The following is a 17,866-nucleotide window of genomic DNA, read 5'->3' on the forward strand; positions in this document are numbered from 1 at the left end:
GACTATATGGTACAAATTTTGTTCTTAAAATCCATTCTTATTTGTAATGTCCTTCAGGACACCAGTCACATAGTTTGCATCACTAAGCTACACACAGTCCCTGCTTATAATAATCATTTAATTTTTATTGATATTTATCGATACTCTTATTGAGCAAACAGCCTAGTAAAAAAATAATAATCCCAATGATACAGACACAAGGTTTACCCCAGAAAACTTGCTAAGTCTGGTGGTTGGGCGCCAGGGCAGGCATTCATCCAGCATCCCATCATGTTTTTGAGTTAAAAAATGTTTAAAGTTGACAGGAAACTTGAAAATATCACTTGATAATTATGTGTTATTGGACGATTGGAAGATTAATACTTGAAAACCAAATATAAAGTCTAAAAAATGCAAACATTTAAAAAAAAACAACTTAAATAAATAAGCAATGCTAAGCCTGGTGGGGGCACAAGTAAAGCCTGGTGGCCCTTCAGCCTTGTAATAGAGCAGGGGAAACCCTGGGACAGCTTGGAGTTTTTCAAACATGATTCATTCAAATTTAGCATTGCAATGATAAATCAAAATTCTTATCATGATATGAAATTTATCACAATAAATGCCCAACCCTAATCTAGAAACATGTATTTTTGCCCATTTGCTTTGCAGAGTAGGTCAAATATGGTCATATTGGTTTAACATCATCTGTGAACAACAAATTTGTAGTATTGCATTGTATATCTTCATTATTACATCATATATTCATTTTTGGAAATTATCTAGGGACTTCTATTGCTAATTAGCTTATGCTATAAACTGTGCAACAAATGGTGACATTTATGTTTGAGGTGTACATTATCCCCTTTTTAAATAAAATTATTGTCATTATTCAAGTCTTCCCACTGGTTTTAGATGTGGACTTTGACTGGGCCAGCAAACCCATGAAGATGTTTTGATTCACATCATTCAGTTGTGTGTATATTTAGTCCCTCCTACCCATAAACTCCATCAGTGATGAGTTTTTATGGTCTCTTCCAGCACAGGCTTTCTTCTTCCCGTAGAGTCTAACAATAGTTGTCCTGTCAACAGATTTTCCAACCTGAGTCGTTCATCTTTGCAGCTCCTCCAGAGTCACTACTCTTGTCAACTTTAACTGTTGCATTAATGCCGTTTTCAGGTTGCTGTTTGTCCACTGATGCTCTCTGACAAACGTCTGACACACACAGTATTTTTTATAAACTATATTTATGCTGTGATTCAGTAACAAACAGGATGCCTCTATTTACAGAGTTACTGGCATCTGAAGGCAGAAGCCAATAACTTCTTTTATTTAAAGGTATAAAATCCCCTTAAAAAAATACATAGAATCGTTTCCTTGAATAGAGAAATATTCAAGAAAAATATGTAGGCCCTTTCTCTAATCTGTAATTTCTTAGAATATTCCAGGCTACATTAAAGAAAACGAGTTGCAATCTGCAGAGTGGCCCATATGATTTTAAATGAATGTGAAAGTTGTGGGACTTTATATGTGGAATCCATATTTTTTATACTAATATGCAGTAGGCGCTTCCTCTGCAGACAGCTGTGTGTGCGTGTGGGTGTGTGTGTGCGTGTGCGTGTGTGTGTGGGACACTATGGATCAGTGAGAGCTTCTGGCTCAGAACCTAACAAAGTCAGCAGAAAGCACATCTCCCCATAGACCTAATGAACAAGCCTTCTCCAAAATGAGCAAAGACAGAGCGAAACACACACAAAGGGACATAAATCCATGCACACTTGGAGCATAGCGGCTACACGAGTAGCTCATCCCTCCACAAACACACACATCAAACACAACCACCCATCCCCAGCCACCCGTCCCAAAACGATTGCAACTGCTGTTGTTACTGTCGTTAAAGCCCGGGGAAGCTGCAAGGGAAAACACTGATGCCCGAGGGAAGCAAAGCTGACAGGGAGCAGAGCGTGTGCTACCACCTTAATACACCCACCATACACAGCCACGCACACACACAGACACTTGGCACAATTAAAAGAAATATCAAGAGCACAAGGCGTCTCACCAGGGGAACGCGAGAGACCAAATGTAAGCCTTCTGTTGAATCAAGAGACATTCAGAAGAAGCAGTCTTGCTACAGTGGCAGAGCAATTTTAAATCTAACACATTCGTAAAAAGGCTCTGAACTGTAGCGGAACGAGTGAAATGTATTTAACGGAATGCATTCCCAATGGAAAAAACCCTGTTTTCCCCATTGTTAGCGTCTGCTGCAGACAAAAACGGTACAAGGTTGCCCCACGGAGAGCTGTAGGGATGCCAAGTTTACACATAAGCCTGCTCTAGTGCTGCTGTGAAATCAAGTGGGCGCATGTGTCGACTGGTTTCCATGCAGCCATATGTAGCACTACAATCAGGTGATGGGGATTTTTTGAAAATATTTGAACTTGTTTTCCAAACTTCCTGAAGTAAATTGTTTTTATTTGGAAGTAAAAATGTAACCCATCTGCAGTATCACCACCTCAAGCGGGTTGTAGTACGTTCATGGCTAAGGAGGGTGTCCTGTCTGAGGCCGTGGTTCCCACATTGGTCTCCTGTGCAAACTGGCTTGAAGGAAGGGATCGAACCAAGATTTGGAAAAGCAAGTCATTCTGGGATCTGATCAGGATACTTTTGGGAAAGCTCTCTCTCAAGAGGGTTCAGGAATGTTTCATAGGTAAAAACCACTTTGCTTTGAGAATGCCTTGGGATCTCTATAGGGTTCTCTTCTCAATGGTAAAAGACCATAAATATCTGAATGGATGCATGTTTGGTATAAATGTTAGTGATTTCCAACGGAAAGTAAGCACATGTCAAGCTGGCTGAATTATTTTCCGGTAATCCATCCATCCATCATCTTCTGCACCAAGAGGAGACTCAAGTAGGCTGCTTGTATCCCTGATGTCATCTTCCGCTTGATGCACGGTCAGGTCATGGAGGCAGAAGCTTAAGCAGAGAGGCCCAGACTTCCCTCTCCTTGGCCACTTGGATCCTCTGGGGCAAACCGAGAAACTTTGTCCCTCCAGTGTGTCCTGGGTCTTCCTTTGGGTCTCATGCCTGGAACAGCTCACCAGGGAGTCATCCAGGAGGCATCCTAACCAGATCCTGAGCCACTTCAACTGACTCCTGTCAGAGAGGAGGAGCAGAGGCTGTACAACAAGGCCCTCTCGGATAATTGAGCTTCTCACCCCGTCTCTAAGATGGAGCCCACACCAAGAGGAGACTCATTTTGGCAGCTTGTATCCCTGATGTCTTTGTTTTGGTCATATGGGTAGGAGCATAGATCGACCTGTAAATTAAGAGCTTTGCCTTTTGGTTCAGCTCTTTCTTCGCCACAGCATACCGGTACAGCACCCGCATCACTGCGAATGCCATACCTGTGGCTCTCCCAATCCATTTTTCTCTCATTCATGAACAAGACCCCGAGAAGATCCTTAAACTCCTCCGCTTGGGGCAGAACACTGTCCCCAAACCCAAAAACGGCACTACACCCTTTTCCGGATCAATCAAGACCATGGATTCAGACTTGGAGATGCTGATGCTTATCTCGGCCGCTTCACACTCAACTGTGAGCCACAACTGTCTGATGAAGCCAATTGGACTACATCATCTGCAAAATGCAGAGGTCTTCCTGAGCAAAAGCAAGATGGATCCCCTCAACACCTTCGCTGCACCTAGAAACTCTGTTCTCAAAGGTTATGAACAGAATCTGTGACAAATGGCATCACTTGGTGAAATTCAGCTCACACTGGGAAGAAATCTGAACAGTAATATCAATTTAAAATAGTCTTCCGCTTAGATTTTCTAATACCTTTTACTGTAATAGATTTAAATCTTAAAGCTTGTGGTGTGGAAAAACAAGTAGTGATAGAACAAGGAAATTCGCTATTCAGAGACGTGTCACGTTTTGAGTTTGAAAGGGACTCGGGCATATATAGGTATTTAATCACAAAAATAAAATCATCAATAATGAAACTTACAAAAGCATGGGAGGAGAAACGACATTGGGACAGGTTGAATCTCAGGGAGAATGAAATGAACCGATAAGATCTAGGCTGAACTGAAAAAAAATAAAGAAATAATCAAAATACAATCACAGATGAAAACCAAAGCTAGAACACTCAAGGCATAGTAGTAGTAGAAGTATTTAGGGGTTACATAAATACATTTGTTTGTGCTTCGAGCTGTACCTCTCACCTCAAAAACCTTCGAATACAGAAGTTTGATTCAGTTTCAGCTTCCAATGAATTTTGCAGTGACTCTATAAATGTAATAAAGTGTAGTTCTTGTTACAGAATCATCTGTTTTAGTTTTATAGCTGAAAATTACGGCTTTAACTTAGGGCCACTATATGAGTATCTCTCCCTTCCTGTGGAGCTGGAGCTAGCACTGCTGCGGTGGGAGGAGCTACTGCGGAGATATTTCAACTTTTTATAGTTCGAATACCTCTGTGGCATTACTCTAGACTTTTACTCTCCCCAAAATTCCTACAATTAGAGTTAGGAATCACTCTTTATCATCAAAACCATCCACTTTACAATTTAGCCTGATGTGTCAGACCACTGTCTTGTTGGAAGGCTCCAAGGTGCCTACAACCAAACTTTTCTCCTGACTGCAACCTGATTGGGCTGGTTAAAAGCATCAAGCCTACACCAATGTTTTAAAATGCTACAGCTTCCAAACAAGCAAAAAATTCCAGCAAAGTATTGATCGATTGGCTTTTCTTCCGCAGTATGGAGCATGGCGCAATGACTGCAGCAGAACTGCCCTCCCCTATTCCCCTATTCTGTTGCTACACACTGCTAGCCAGCTGAAAGATTACTTTTTTTCTTCTTTTTTTTAAAAGATGACTTGTATAACTTCCCTTTTGGTCTTGTCATGAAAAAGTCAGTAATATCTGGGGGGTAATTGCAAAAAAACAGTCATCGTTCTAAGTAAGGTCAGGATCTTTTTAGAACTACAACTGTTAAGCTAAAGCTAGCATGACTATTTAACATCCAGGCAAAGTAGAAAGCCAAACTAATGAAACAGCTAATAAAAACCTATGGTACTTGAGTTAAGGTGTAAAAAGCTGAACAGTATTCTACACAACAGGCATGGTTATTGTGGTTATTGAAAAACTTTTAAATTAGTAAGAATTTGCCATAGATTTTTACTCTGTAAATACATGCTATAGATCTATGTTTATTACATAACGCCTGAAGAAATAACTCCCTATTTCCTGCAATAAAATTACATTACTATACCATAATACACTAATAAAATTAAACCCTACTATTGAATTCAGGGTCATTACACAATCAGAATCTCATGCCACCTAATGCCTGGCAACATTGCATCCAATAAAAATGGAAATCCGATGCCAAATAGACACAATCCTATGCAGACAGCTGATAGTTCACCATATTAGAAATTCCCAAGGCTTAAAAAAAGCCTGCAAGCAGCTCTTTGAAACTGTTGTAAATAAAAGTGTTATATTTCAAAATTTGCACTTGTTTCCGTTCTGAAATGACAGAAAGCATGAACCACATGTTCATTACAATGGCAGCCATGTCACGTGGGGTCAAATACAGTAAGTCCACCACTGTTGACAGACAGACGAAAGCTGGTGGAGTTTGCAAATCAACAGCCGACCAGCAGTGGTTGACAATGAGGTTGAAGGTTACAAGATAACAAAATGGTCGTCCATGTCTCCTCTCTCTAAGAGACTGCATTTGGAAAAAGAAATAAATAAATACCAGAAGAAGTTACACAAATAACATAAGCGTTATGTCACTTAAAGAGACAGAAACAGATGAGCTAACTTAAAGAGGGTTGCGGCAGCAACCTGTCAGTCTTCAAAAAGTGTGTTAGTGGACCTCAGAATGCCTTTGTATGATACGGTGTGACAACAAAAATTATTCATGACGTTACTTTTGAAAGCATGTGCACTCAGCTTTTAGCATCTGAAACGTCTGCAGAGTAATGTTATTTATTTAAAGAGGCTATGAATAAAATAAAAATAAAACTAAATAAAAGGTTAACTGTCTCTTCTCTTGGAAAAAACTCCTGCTGGAGCTGCGTTCGTCTTTTGCAGAGCACATAAGGATCACTGTTGACTGTTGTCTCCCCTTCCATCAACTTACGATGTGTTCTTGTGTCAGAGGTCTGTATACTAAAGTGACAAAAAAAAACATTCTTATAACTGTATGCGTGTGTGTGCGTGTGCGTGTGTGTGTGTGTGACACACAGTTGCCAGCCAATCAGATGAGCCAGGAAGTCTCATCTCCGGAGTTCCTGCGGGACAAACAGCTGATCTGGGTTCATCTGCAGAGTTCAGGCTCCAGATGTAAAGAGCACTTTGAGGCCAGCGCGTACGAGCAAACGAACACAAAATCATGCTTGGTGTTGGGTTTCTGTACAGTGACAAAAAATATGTTTGCTTTGGGAAATGTGGTGACAGAGGGATGATATATTATCTCATAACTGAAACATTAAAAAACTGTCCTGCAACCGTAACAAATATGATGAATATTTGGTTTTTGCTTGTTTGTTTTTTTAGTTAGTTCTTTCTGCTGAATTTTGACCATTTTTACTGAAATGCATTTGGCCAGGGCTGTGCTTGTAACAGTGCATCAGTGTACTACTTTATCTTTTTTTAGAGTCGAGCTTTCAGCCACCAACGTGGCATCAGATGGGATTCACTAAATGAAATGTGAGTCCAGATAATTTTTTTTTTTTGATGATGATGGTTTTTGTGTTTCCCATGGACGTGGATGTCATATTAATTTTGGGGCTTTATTGATTCATTTAAAGTATTTTTTTTTCAGACTAAATTGAAGAGCAAAGAAAACAATCAAAAAACAGGTGCATATGTTTTACATATTATAACTATTACATTATATTACATGTAATTTATTCTCCACAAATTGTCATAATTATACATCATGGCTGACATACACATCTCTGAGAACGGAGGTTTTCCATTGGCTATTTGTGTTTGATAAACTTGTGCAGCATCATGGTGCAGTTAGGTACTGTTAATAAAGTGCAATATAAATACATTTGACTTTACTTAATGCTAAGACGAGACAAGGACTGAGCTTGTTCTCTCTCTCTAACCGACACCAATGACAAGAAGTGTATCTGGATTTGGACATGGGAAAAATATCTCTTTATAGGTAAAATAATCTGCAATGAAACCAATTCTTTTTTAAAGTAAATTGATATTAATCAGTCAATCAACTTTATTTCTACAGCACATTTCAAAAATCACTAGGGAATAAGTGCTTTACATTAAAACTGAAATACACAAAAAAAATTTAAAAATCCCATACTGACATACAAAATGTACACAAACAATGTAACTTGTTCCACAATTTGGGACTAATCAAGGAATTATTGACTTAAAATATGATACCATATCTTGCTGAAAAGCTACCTGTAAGTTAGTTTTGTCTTATTTCAACTGTAGTAACATATTTCCACTGGAAACTAGACCAAAAAATACTTGGTAAGACTTTGTTTTTGCAGTGTTCATGGTCACGATGATTGAATGTAAACCTCTGAATTAGAAGAGCAGAAAAAAAACAACCATTGTTTCTCAAATGTTTTTTTTTTAGGTGAAATTCTTCTCAAACTGTGAGTTGTGGCACATTTTGCTGTATTTTCTTTGAACTGGGAAATCCTGTGGCTTCTCATTACAGTCTGATCCTAAAAATAGTTTTAAGAAATGTTTTAATAGGTGGACCCAGAAATGTTCCTCTCTGGGTTGCAGCTTTAAAAGGCATAGATTTTTTTTTATTTTATTTTTTTTGTACCCCGCCAGGGGGTCGTTTTGTGGGCCCTAGTGTCCCTTGTTTTTTTTTGGAAGTAGGCTGACAGGAAAGGGGGAAGACATGCGGCAAATGTCGCTGGGTCCGGGAGTGGAACCCGCGACGGCTGCGTTGAGGACTCAAGGCCTCCAAACATGGGTCGCGCTAACCCCTACGCCACCACGGCACGCCAAAAGGCATAGATATTTTAAAATCTAATTAACACAAAACAAAAAGGAAAAAAACTCAGCTAATTTGATTCAGTTCCAAACATAAAAAAAAAAAAAGTTTCATGTTCACACGCTCAGGCACCAGAGCTATTTTTGTATTATTAACTTGTTTCCTGACATATTTACTCCATGAGAGAAACAGCTCTATAGGATCTCCATCCCTCGATCCTGACCATCTCCAAGTCCCAGCGCTCCAAGCCTAGAGCAAGCATCTCTTGTTGACAGCTTCATCAACATTTAATGCAACTCCCTCTGATTTCTCTCTCTCGCTCTCTCATTTTCTGGGTGAAAAAAGTCGGCTCCCCAATCAGAAACACAAGGGTTACCAGGCAACCAGAGCGTAGGAGCCCTCCAAGGAGAGGCAAAGAACCAGCATATGACGGCCCCTCAAGACCCCGCACTGATGCGAGGCGAGAGATCACGCATGAGGCTGCACTCATACGCAGACTGGAGCCTGAATGAGCCTTCAGCGCACTGAGTGGAGGCTTGTTGGGCACCGCAGAATGAAATAATCAAATAAAATAAAGTAAAAAGCTGTGTTAGAGAGAACAAGTTTTGTTGTCTGATAACAAAAAAAAAAAAAGAAGAATCAAGTTAAAACGGAATATTGTATCGGGAACAGAAAACGACAAAATACAGTACACCCCCCTGACCTCATCTGAGTGGAAATAAATAATTTTTTTTAAAAAAAGTCACGACGGTCTCTAAAAATACTCCCTAATGTGAAAAATTCATCAGATCATGGCAGGATGTTTGTGCGAGCGCTCGCTTCCTGCTTGTTTTCGGTGAGACCCAGCGAGAGGACAGCGGTTACAGAGGGAAGGGAAACGGGGTCGAGTAGAAAAAATGAAATAAAAAGTCAGGGAGTTCAGAGGGATTGTTGGGGGTCAAATGATTGTGCTACTGGTCATTTTTGATGAAAAAGGAAATTATTTACATTAAATGTTGAGTTCTTTTAAAGGCTTTTCACCCATCTTCAGAAGAGCTGCTGATAATTGTGGCTGCCACAGTAATGTCTGTATCATTACAGACATTATTGCTGTTAAAATAACTGAGGCCAGTATGTACAACCTGTAATTGTTTTGTTTTGTCATTACCGGAACGTTATTACAATCTGCTCCACCGATGACCTGAAAGTATTTAATTTCTGGTGTCTGGTTTATTTGCATATAGAGCCGTCTCACTCAAAAAAGGTCAAGTCGTGACGCTTTCCAAATGAGATAAACAAGCGGAATCAAACTCTAATTAAATAGTCCCATTTCGCCCAATTAAAATCCAATTTATTCTAATCCGGGCCATTCATAATCCAATTCAATTTACTTCTGTGAGATTACGTTGTTAATTGTGGCGTCGGAAGAAGCTGCCGGTCGCAGAAACACAAGTTTTCTTTGTTGTGATTTTATTTATGTTAAATAAGAACATTTCACCAGCAAGCAGGCAGACGTAGCCGCTGAGAGTTTCATTTGGTTTATTTTCTCATCGGTTATTTTGAATGCCACTCTAATTTGACCTTTTGCTCCTGCATCATAAAGGAGACATATGGGACATCTCCTCCTCGGAGCAGCACTTTCTAAGCTTCTCAAGACTAGCCAGCAGCAATTAGCAAACACTTGGTGGAACTGGGAATTTGCTGAGCTCATTATACTGAGCTACTTCTCATTGAGATGCTGGTAAAAACGTTGTTGAGTAACTGAGAGAGGAGCCATGTTGTGATGACTTTCTGAAAGCGGAGTTTCAGAAAGAGAAGGAGCTTCTTAAAGAGACAAATGCCCAAATCCAAGGTGTTAAATTAGGATGCAAAATCAACTGAAGGGAACATAGATACTTGACTGTGCTATAAAATGGCACTACAGTATGTGCCTGGAAAACACATAATACTGCCTCTTTAAGGAATTGTTGGCTAAAAACCAGCTCCAACATTTTTACTGAAAAGTCACCGGCAAGTTAGTTCCGTCGTCTTTTAAGATATCTGCACTGCAGAAACTAGGCCAAAAACACTTGGTAGGATTTTGTGTTTTTGCAGTGTGTGAAGCTCCAGTTCTGGAACGACAGGTGCAACATGAACAGCAACATGTAAACCCACCGCGCGCACACAGGCCCCTCTGTCCGAGCGGCCGGATGGAGAGGGAGCTTTGATGTGATGCCTGCAGCATCTCCCATCCCCTCTCCTCTATCTCTCTGCGGGGGTGTGCGTGCGTGTGTGTATCACGGCCACCCCTTCTTCGTTTCCTTCTCTCGTCTTATTCTCTGCTGTTCTTTCATTTCGCTCGGCACCTCCCGGTCCCCTGAATCAGGGTCCCCCGCTCTCTCCGCCTTGGGCCATAAAAGAGGAGCAAAAGCTGATGAGTCTGTGTGTGTGTGTGTGTGTGTGTGTGTGTGTGTGTGTGTGTGTGTGTGTGTGTGTGTGTGTGTGTGTGTGTGTGTGTGTGTGTGTGTGTGTGTGTGTGTGTGTGTGTGTGCGTGTGTGTGTGTGTGTGTGTGGGCGTGTGTGTTGGGGTGTGGGGGTGTTTAAGTGTGTGAACGTGGCCCATTATCCACATGCATATCTGTGTGTATTTGGCCACCTCATCTCGGGACATGTGCCTTGACTCAAACGCAATCAGATCGGGTTTCCATGACTACAGATTCCCCATTTAAACCGGCTGCGTTGTGTCTCTGTGTGTGTGTGTGTGTGTGTGCGTGCGTGCGTGCGTGCGTGCGTGTGTGTGTGTGTGTGTGTGTGTGTGTGTGTGTGCATGCATGCGTGTATTTCAGCAAACACGCGCGTTTTCGTTGATGTGCATCCGTAACGCAGTGCTTGCGTCTGTAAAATCTTCTTTGGTGCATATGAAAGGGTGAGGGAGGGGGGAGAAGAGCCTCAGTGGGCGTGTTTCTGCCATAATAAGGAATATTGTTCAATGTTTAATGCAGCTGAAACTACAGCAGTAAGAGCCAGGGGGGAGTGGGAAGAGGGAAGAGGAGTGAGTGTGTCGGTGTGTGTGTGCGTGTATTTTCCAGCAGGACACAGAATCAAATATGAAGGTAGAGCCACTAAAGAGGGAATCCTTCTTCTAACGTCAAGGAAAGAATGCTAGCAAGAGATACAGCAAGACTGAACGTCCAGTGGTTTTTCTTGGTTGAATGAAGCCCCGGGTAAGCCCCGCCCTTTTCTGCTCTCCCAACCCTCCAACCCCCCCCCAAAAATCCCATACCCAATTCAGCACTTATCAATCTGATCATTTCAGATGTTGAACTAGAGATAACCAAATGCAGACGTCAAAGTATCTTCCCCATCGTTAGCCGCCTCGCTCCTTATTGACAGGAGAATCCAATACGCAGTAGAAAGACGTCGTCCAGTGCAACACGCCCCGCAGTACTGTGCCGCCCTGGACAGTGAGCCGTATCACGCCATGCTCAGTTTTATGGAGTTTGCCTTTCTTGCTCCCTACAGCAGAAAGTTCCATGTTCAGTTCTCTTTAATACCATGGATTGTACCAATCCTCAAATACAATACCGTACAAAAGTTTTCATGTTGTTTTTTTTTATTCTTTTTTTTATTGTGTCACATTGCAGCCCAAAACTCCAATGTATTTTATTGGAATGTTATGATTTAGATGATCAAACATAAGGTCTAATGTAAGGTTTGCAATGTGAAATAAAAGCGACGCATGGTTACGAACCTGTTTTGTAGAACGCGATCGTCTTCGTAGAACGCCGTTCTTGCTGCGATTGCAGCTGCAAGTCTTTCAACTGGAGTTAAAAAGTTTTGTCCATTTTTCTTTTGGCGAATAGCAGAGTTTGCGAAGGAGACCCGTTGTATAATGAGTGTCTGTACTCACCAATTTACAAGCTCTATCAGATTCTCTGTCAGATTTAAGTGTGGACTTTGACTAGACTCTTATAACTTTTTTATAATTAGAAGTGTATTGTATAGATTTTTTTTTTTTTAACTCTTACGATTTTGATTTTTTGTTGCCTCGACACATGCCAGCTAATGCTGTTTGAAAACCCCCAAACCTGTTTGTCTTGTTAGTTTTAGTTTCTCCACAGTTTTTCTCAATGACGGCTTGTGCAGCTTAGTGATGCAAATCACACTCCTTCATGTAACCAGTGTCCTAAAGAATCTCTACGGTTACCAAAAAGGAAAACAATAACAAGCTCTTATTGTCACTTTTATCGTTTTCGCGATAGCACCACAAGATATTGTGCTGAAGCTTTTAGTCCGTGTCTCCCACCCCTGTACTTCTAGCCCATAAAATCCATTCCATTGTAGCTCTGGTTTAACGTTTATGCTGCCTAACAGTTATTTTCCCAGGATTGCCCCTTTTTTTTGATAATACTCCGTTTGTCTCTGATGCCCTCATCATGATGTCGCTATCGCCACGTTTCACCACTAGGACCTTGTGTTTTGCATAATGTGGAGAGTTATTTTTGTTTGTTTTCCAGATGTCATGCTCTGCAGCTCCCCCAGAGTCACGCCGCTCCCTCATTGAAATCGGGTTGTTTGCTTGGGTGGATGAACTAGTTTGTCTTGGTATTTTTGCAATATGTGTAATATGCTCTTTTGGCTGTCAGATGATTATAGCTCAGGATGTCGTTGCATAACCCAGCCTGTGCTAAAGTTCCCCAAATCGCTCTCCCAGGCCCGTTCGGTGTGCTGTATCCAAAACACATTTAACAACCGACCGCTGACTACAGGAAAAAAATAATAATAATCTTTTTCGGACGAGCAGACGAAAGTGTGCACACGCTCTCGGTTATTCGCAGGCCCCTCTCCTCTCCGCAGACTGAAGTGTGACATGTCGCCATTATTTTTAGACCGCTCCGACACATCGACAGGCGCAGACAGGAAGAGAGATTACTGCAGGAAAAGCGACCTGCCTTATTCATGCTCCTGTCGACGTGGTCGAGCGTCAGCAGGCCTCCGACACCCGGCGCCTCGGCGAGCAGTGCGTTTATCTATCTGCGCCGCCGCTGCCCTGGCGAAGATCTGCACGCAACACCACGCGTCGACGGCGTCATCGATTGCACACACAACTCAGGGGCTACACGCCCCCCCCCTCCCGGTCCACCCCAACCGCACACACACACACACGATCATATAGGAAACTCCTCTGGTGTGGGCGTTCAGATCATAACAAATGCTGATGAGTCATCTTTCTGCGAGCCCTCACCGGCATTTTGCTGCTAGAGCAGCAGTCCTCCTCTTCCCAGCAGCGGGGGATAGATGTATAGCTCAGCCTGCTTTGTCTGCATGCCATCCAGCAGTGTCAGGTTTTCTCTGACAGACTACAGATGATCACATCTCTCTGTCTAACATGCTTTTTATATGACAAGAGATTGGCTGTCAAGGTAAAAGAGCTTCTGTCTGCAAAGAGCCACAACTTCTGTTTTTTTTTTGTTTTGTTTCTGGAGGGGGGTGGGGAAGGTGCTGGTGAGGGGATACAGTCTGTAGAAGTTTCTGATCACTGTCCAAGAAGCCTAATGTCCAAAATACCTGTTTGGCATATTTTACATGACGCCTTGTGAAAAACTGTTTTCTAAAGAGCGGCAAGTTGTACTCGAGTAAGAGTAGCACCACTTCCACGTATTTTTACTCAAGTAAAGGTAAAAAGTGGCCGTCCAAGAAATGACTCAAGAAAGAGCAAAAGAGCATTTGGTAACAAAAAAGTCTATTAAAGTCTTGAGTGACTGATCAAAACATCAATCAGTTAATATTTAAAAGTTGCATCATCGGATGGACCAAAATGTAAAGTCATGTGGAAATGTTGGTACTTTAAGGATCAAAATTAAAATAATGCAAATAACATCTTTGCAAAAATAATAAAATCAGACAAGTGGAAAAAAAAATATTTCAAAATTAACTTGTTACAATATAAAACTGATGAAAGTTCAACAAAAACTGCAGGTGTGTGTCGGCGTCTGGTGAATTTATGGTTAAAACGAGCTTGTTCCTCATTCAGTGAAGTTACTCACAGTGGGTAGAGAATCCACAAATATTACTCAAGTAAAAGTAAAAAGTACAATGTAGTAAAAATACTCCTAAAGGTACATTCCCCCCCCCCCCCCTGAAAATGTACTTCAGTAAATGTAACTGAGTAAATGCGACTAGCTACTACTCAACTCTGGTTTGAACCCTAATTCATTTTTCTACTTTCTCTCACCACAGTCATTAATTCCAGTGTATTTCTGATGGGATTTTTATGTGATAGATCAATATAGTGGTATATAATTGTGGAGCTGCAGCTCACAATTGTTACAGCAATCGATTGTTATAAAAACAGTAACTTAGTACGAGTAATGGAAGAAAATATTGTGTATTCTCAGGATTCTTCAGATATTTCATTTAACCGCTTAAATGAAAATGAAAATGCAAACAAACTAATAACCTGATAAAGAGGCTGGCTGTGGAACGTCTGGAGATGATGCAAAGAAGGATTCTTCATAAAATCAAGAAAATTATGGACAACTCTGACCATCCTCATCCTTCATGAGACTGTCTAGGGGAAAACAGAGTGTCTTCAGTCAGAGGCTTTTTCAAATTCCCTGTGACACAGACCTCGACAGGAGACCTTTCCTGCCAACAGCCAACGCTGTCTGCAACAACTCTGAAGAATTTGAACTAATATGAGTTACAACATTTAATTTTCCTTGGTGATTTCTGAATTAAAATTTGAGATCAATTCTCTGCCCAAGGACGCAACAACCTTCCTTCCACCTCAGGAGGCCGACTATAACTTTGGAGGAAGGAAAACCTCTCCTCCAACACCAAGCCATCCGCAGCCTCCCACAGGTCTCCTCGCCCTGTATTTAGCTCCATTCGTCTTCTATTGAACTCTGACCAGCGTCCCTGTCCCACAGCATGCCGCGGTCACCGCAGTGGAGGAGATGGTGCGGTTTTAGCTCAGCACGCTGAGTTTTGGCGTCATCTGCAACATGTTTGATCAGACCCCAGACATAAATCTCGCGTCTTGTGATGACTGACTAATGGTTGTCAGTTTTAACGCGTTTCAACCAACCAGCTGTGGAACTCTGCAGCTCCTCCAAAGTTACCGTGGACATTTCGGCTGCTTCTCTGATTAACTATTTCTTTCTCCGGACTCTCAGTTTAGTTGAAGGTTCATTTCTTGGTAGGTTTATAGAGTTCTTGTTTTCTGACGATGGTTTGGACAGAGGACTATAAAATACACAAAGGTCAGGATATTGTTTATGACCTGCGCACAAATTTCTCCCAGCTCTTAAAGACGCTGGTTGTTGTCTAATGCTCTCTCTAGAAAAAAATGAATAAATAAATAAATAAAAAACCCTCTGACGCATTCACGGAACAGCTGGACTCATACTGAGCTTAAATTACAACACATGTGGACGCTCTACTAATAAGGCGACTTCTGAAAGCAATTGGTTGTGCTGGGTGTAAGTTAGCTGAATCACAATAAAAATGGACGGCCCGGTCTTTAGCTTTGTATTTTTAAAAAAAATTTAAATGTAGCTTTTTTTCTACTCAATTAGAAAGGAAATTGATCAAGTTTCCTCCAACGTTTTAACTATAAAGTGAGCAGACGTGAGAAAGCTTAAGGGTTGACAGCAGTTTTTGCAAGATATTGTGACTTTTGTTGTGTTCTTTGCAAGTTCGGTGAATAATTTGAAAAGCAATGACGATTATTTAAGAGCTCTTACTCTGTTTTCTTCTACGGCTCGGCGATTTGAGATCTATGGTTACACCATGCAATCCTCGCAAACCGAGACTTATTACTGCGTAGCAAATGTTAGCTAACACGAGTCCTTTCTATGTAACGTATCAACCGATTTCTAATAAATGAATGATCCTAATGAAAAGGCTTAAATGTTTAGCTCTCCTGTGTCAAATAAGAAGAAGAAAAAAAATGGCTGCAGACTTCAAAACGAAGGTCTCCGTGTCGCCTCTCTCCAAAACGCAGCGAGACTACTTGGATCAAGATGGCGGCGATGAGGCGATTCCAGAGCTGAGAGGCCAAAGCTAAAGCCGTGTAAGCGCACAGATTAATACAGATTAAAACTTCCCGTTTACACGAGGGCCAAAGAAACCAGATCTGAACGGAAGTATGCCAGTCACACAGTTCATGAAGGAGGTGGGACAGCTGTTGAAGAAGAAATAATGAAATGTTGGAGAATCTGAAATCAAACCATGCTTTTTTAAAAATTTTAAACAATAGATAATTATGAAATACTAGATAAATACTGTTATCTGTTAGGTGACTTCATGATAAATCTGTGACCGAATATGAGTTGCAAATCATAAACTAGCATAAAACACATCTGTTGTAATTTGGAGAGTAAGCCTGTCCCTCTCTTCTTCTTATTATTATTTATTTATTTTTATTTTTTTTTAATTAAAAGTAACATTTCTGCATACAAAATTTCACATACCAGGAGGCTAAGTGCGAATGACTCAAAGCTCAACTTCGCACCGTTGAAAGGCAGCGAAGTGCGATTAGAGCCGGGTTTGGGTCATGTCCGAAAATAAGAACCATTAGTTATGTTGTTTGTCCTCTTGAAGCCCTGTCCCGGTTTTCACAGTATAAATTAAACACTCGAGAGAAAACGACTCTCGCCGGATTTGACACGTTCTGTCATGTTCAATTTCTTTGCCTGGGCAGCATGCAGGAAGACGAGCTTTCCGAACAAACACTCCGCGCGGAACACAGCGCATAAATTAATAAAGTGATGAATTAATGAATTATTCTCCACACCCAGTTTGTCCCAGTTTTGCTCCTTGTGTGTCTCGCGGAAGTATAGCACTACTGCAACATGTTGTACTGCGTAGTAGTGAAGAGGAAGGAAAATCAGAGGTGCTGGGGCAGTGGCGATAAAACGATACCTATAAATTATCGTGAAACTGAAAATGCCAATAACATCTGCACAAGTTAGTCTTTAAAATTCGACAGAATTATATTTGCGCATTTTTACAAGATGGCGCAGAGAGTGCAAACAGGAGCGTGAACTTCATTTGGATTATGTTTTGGTTGTATTTAACCCTATTTGCCTTTTTACGCCGCCCTGCAAACAGTTTCCAACATCAACATATTGCGTTGACTTAGAAACTTAAGACTTTTAATTTGAAACTGTATCGCAATAATGATCAGAACTACAGAGAAAGTGGCATGATGATCCTTTTTGCAGTTTCAGTTTTCCGTACATGACTTTCAAGATGTTTTAACTCTTTCATGCATGAATTATGATCCTTTTGTGTCAGGATTTTTTTTTTTCAAATTTGCTTTGATTTTCTTAAGGCATAAAAAAAAGGTAGGAAAAAAAATTGTAAAAGAATTTTTTTTTAGGTGATCGATTGTAATTTTCATATTGTTATTTGAAAAATACATCAGTAGTGTTGTTCTTTAGGGGTTATCTGATGTCACAAAAAAAATTTCTACAGCAAAAGGAGGGTTAGGGGTCCGGTTGGCAGGCTTTTTTGTCTGTCGGCCATATTGGATTTAACAAAAATAATTTCTTGCATTTGCAGCTGATGGCCAGTAGTTGATGGTGTATTTTATGATGCGTTAGTGTCCACTTCAGTGGTCTGTGTGCCTTTATAACATAAAAATCAACAAGAAGTACAAGAAAATGGCTTTTAGATAGCTGTCCACTGTAGTGACCACTGTATATGAAAGGGTTAAAATAAGAACATGAAAAAGTGTGTGAATTTGTATTTGACCCCCTTTACAAAACTACTCCTAAATAAAATCCAGACCAACCAACAGCGTTCAGAAGTCATTTTACTTTTTAGTAAACATGGCCATATAAGTCTTCTGAGTGGTTTTCAACAGCTTTTCCGAGTCATCAAGGACCTGAAATTTTGTTCGTCTTTTTTTAAAAAT

At 40.8% G+C, this 17,866-nt stretch overlaps 1 protein-coding gene across 2 annotated transcripts in view; it reads right to left on the reverse strand.

Annotated features, from left to right (window-relative positions):
- Positions 1-17,866, reverse strand: part of LOC102223831 (connector enhancer of kinase suppressor of ras 2-like) — an 83,711-nt gene that overhangs the window by 63,951 nt on the left and 1,894 nt on the right. The gene's annotated exons all lie outside the window — the stretch shown is intronic.

Source organism: Xiphophorus maculatus, chromosome 23 (assembly GCF_002775205.1).
Source record: "Xiphophorus maculatus strain JP 163 A chromosome 23, X_maculatus-5.0-male, whole genome shotgun sequence".
Taxonomy (NCBI): Eukaryota; Metazoa; Chordata; class Actinopteri; order Cyprinodontiformes; family Poeciliidae; genus Xiphophorus; species Xiphophorus maculatus.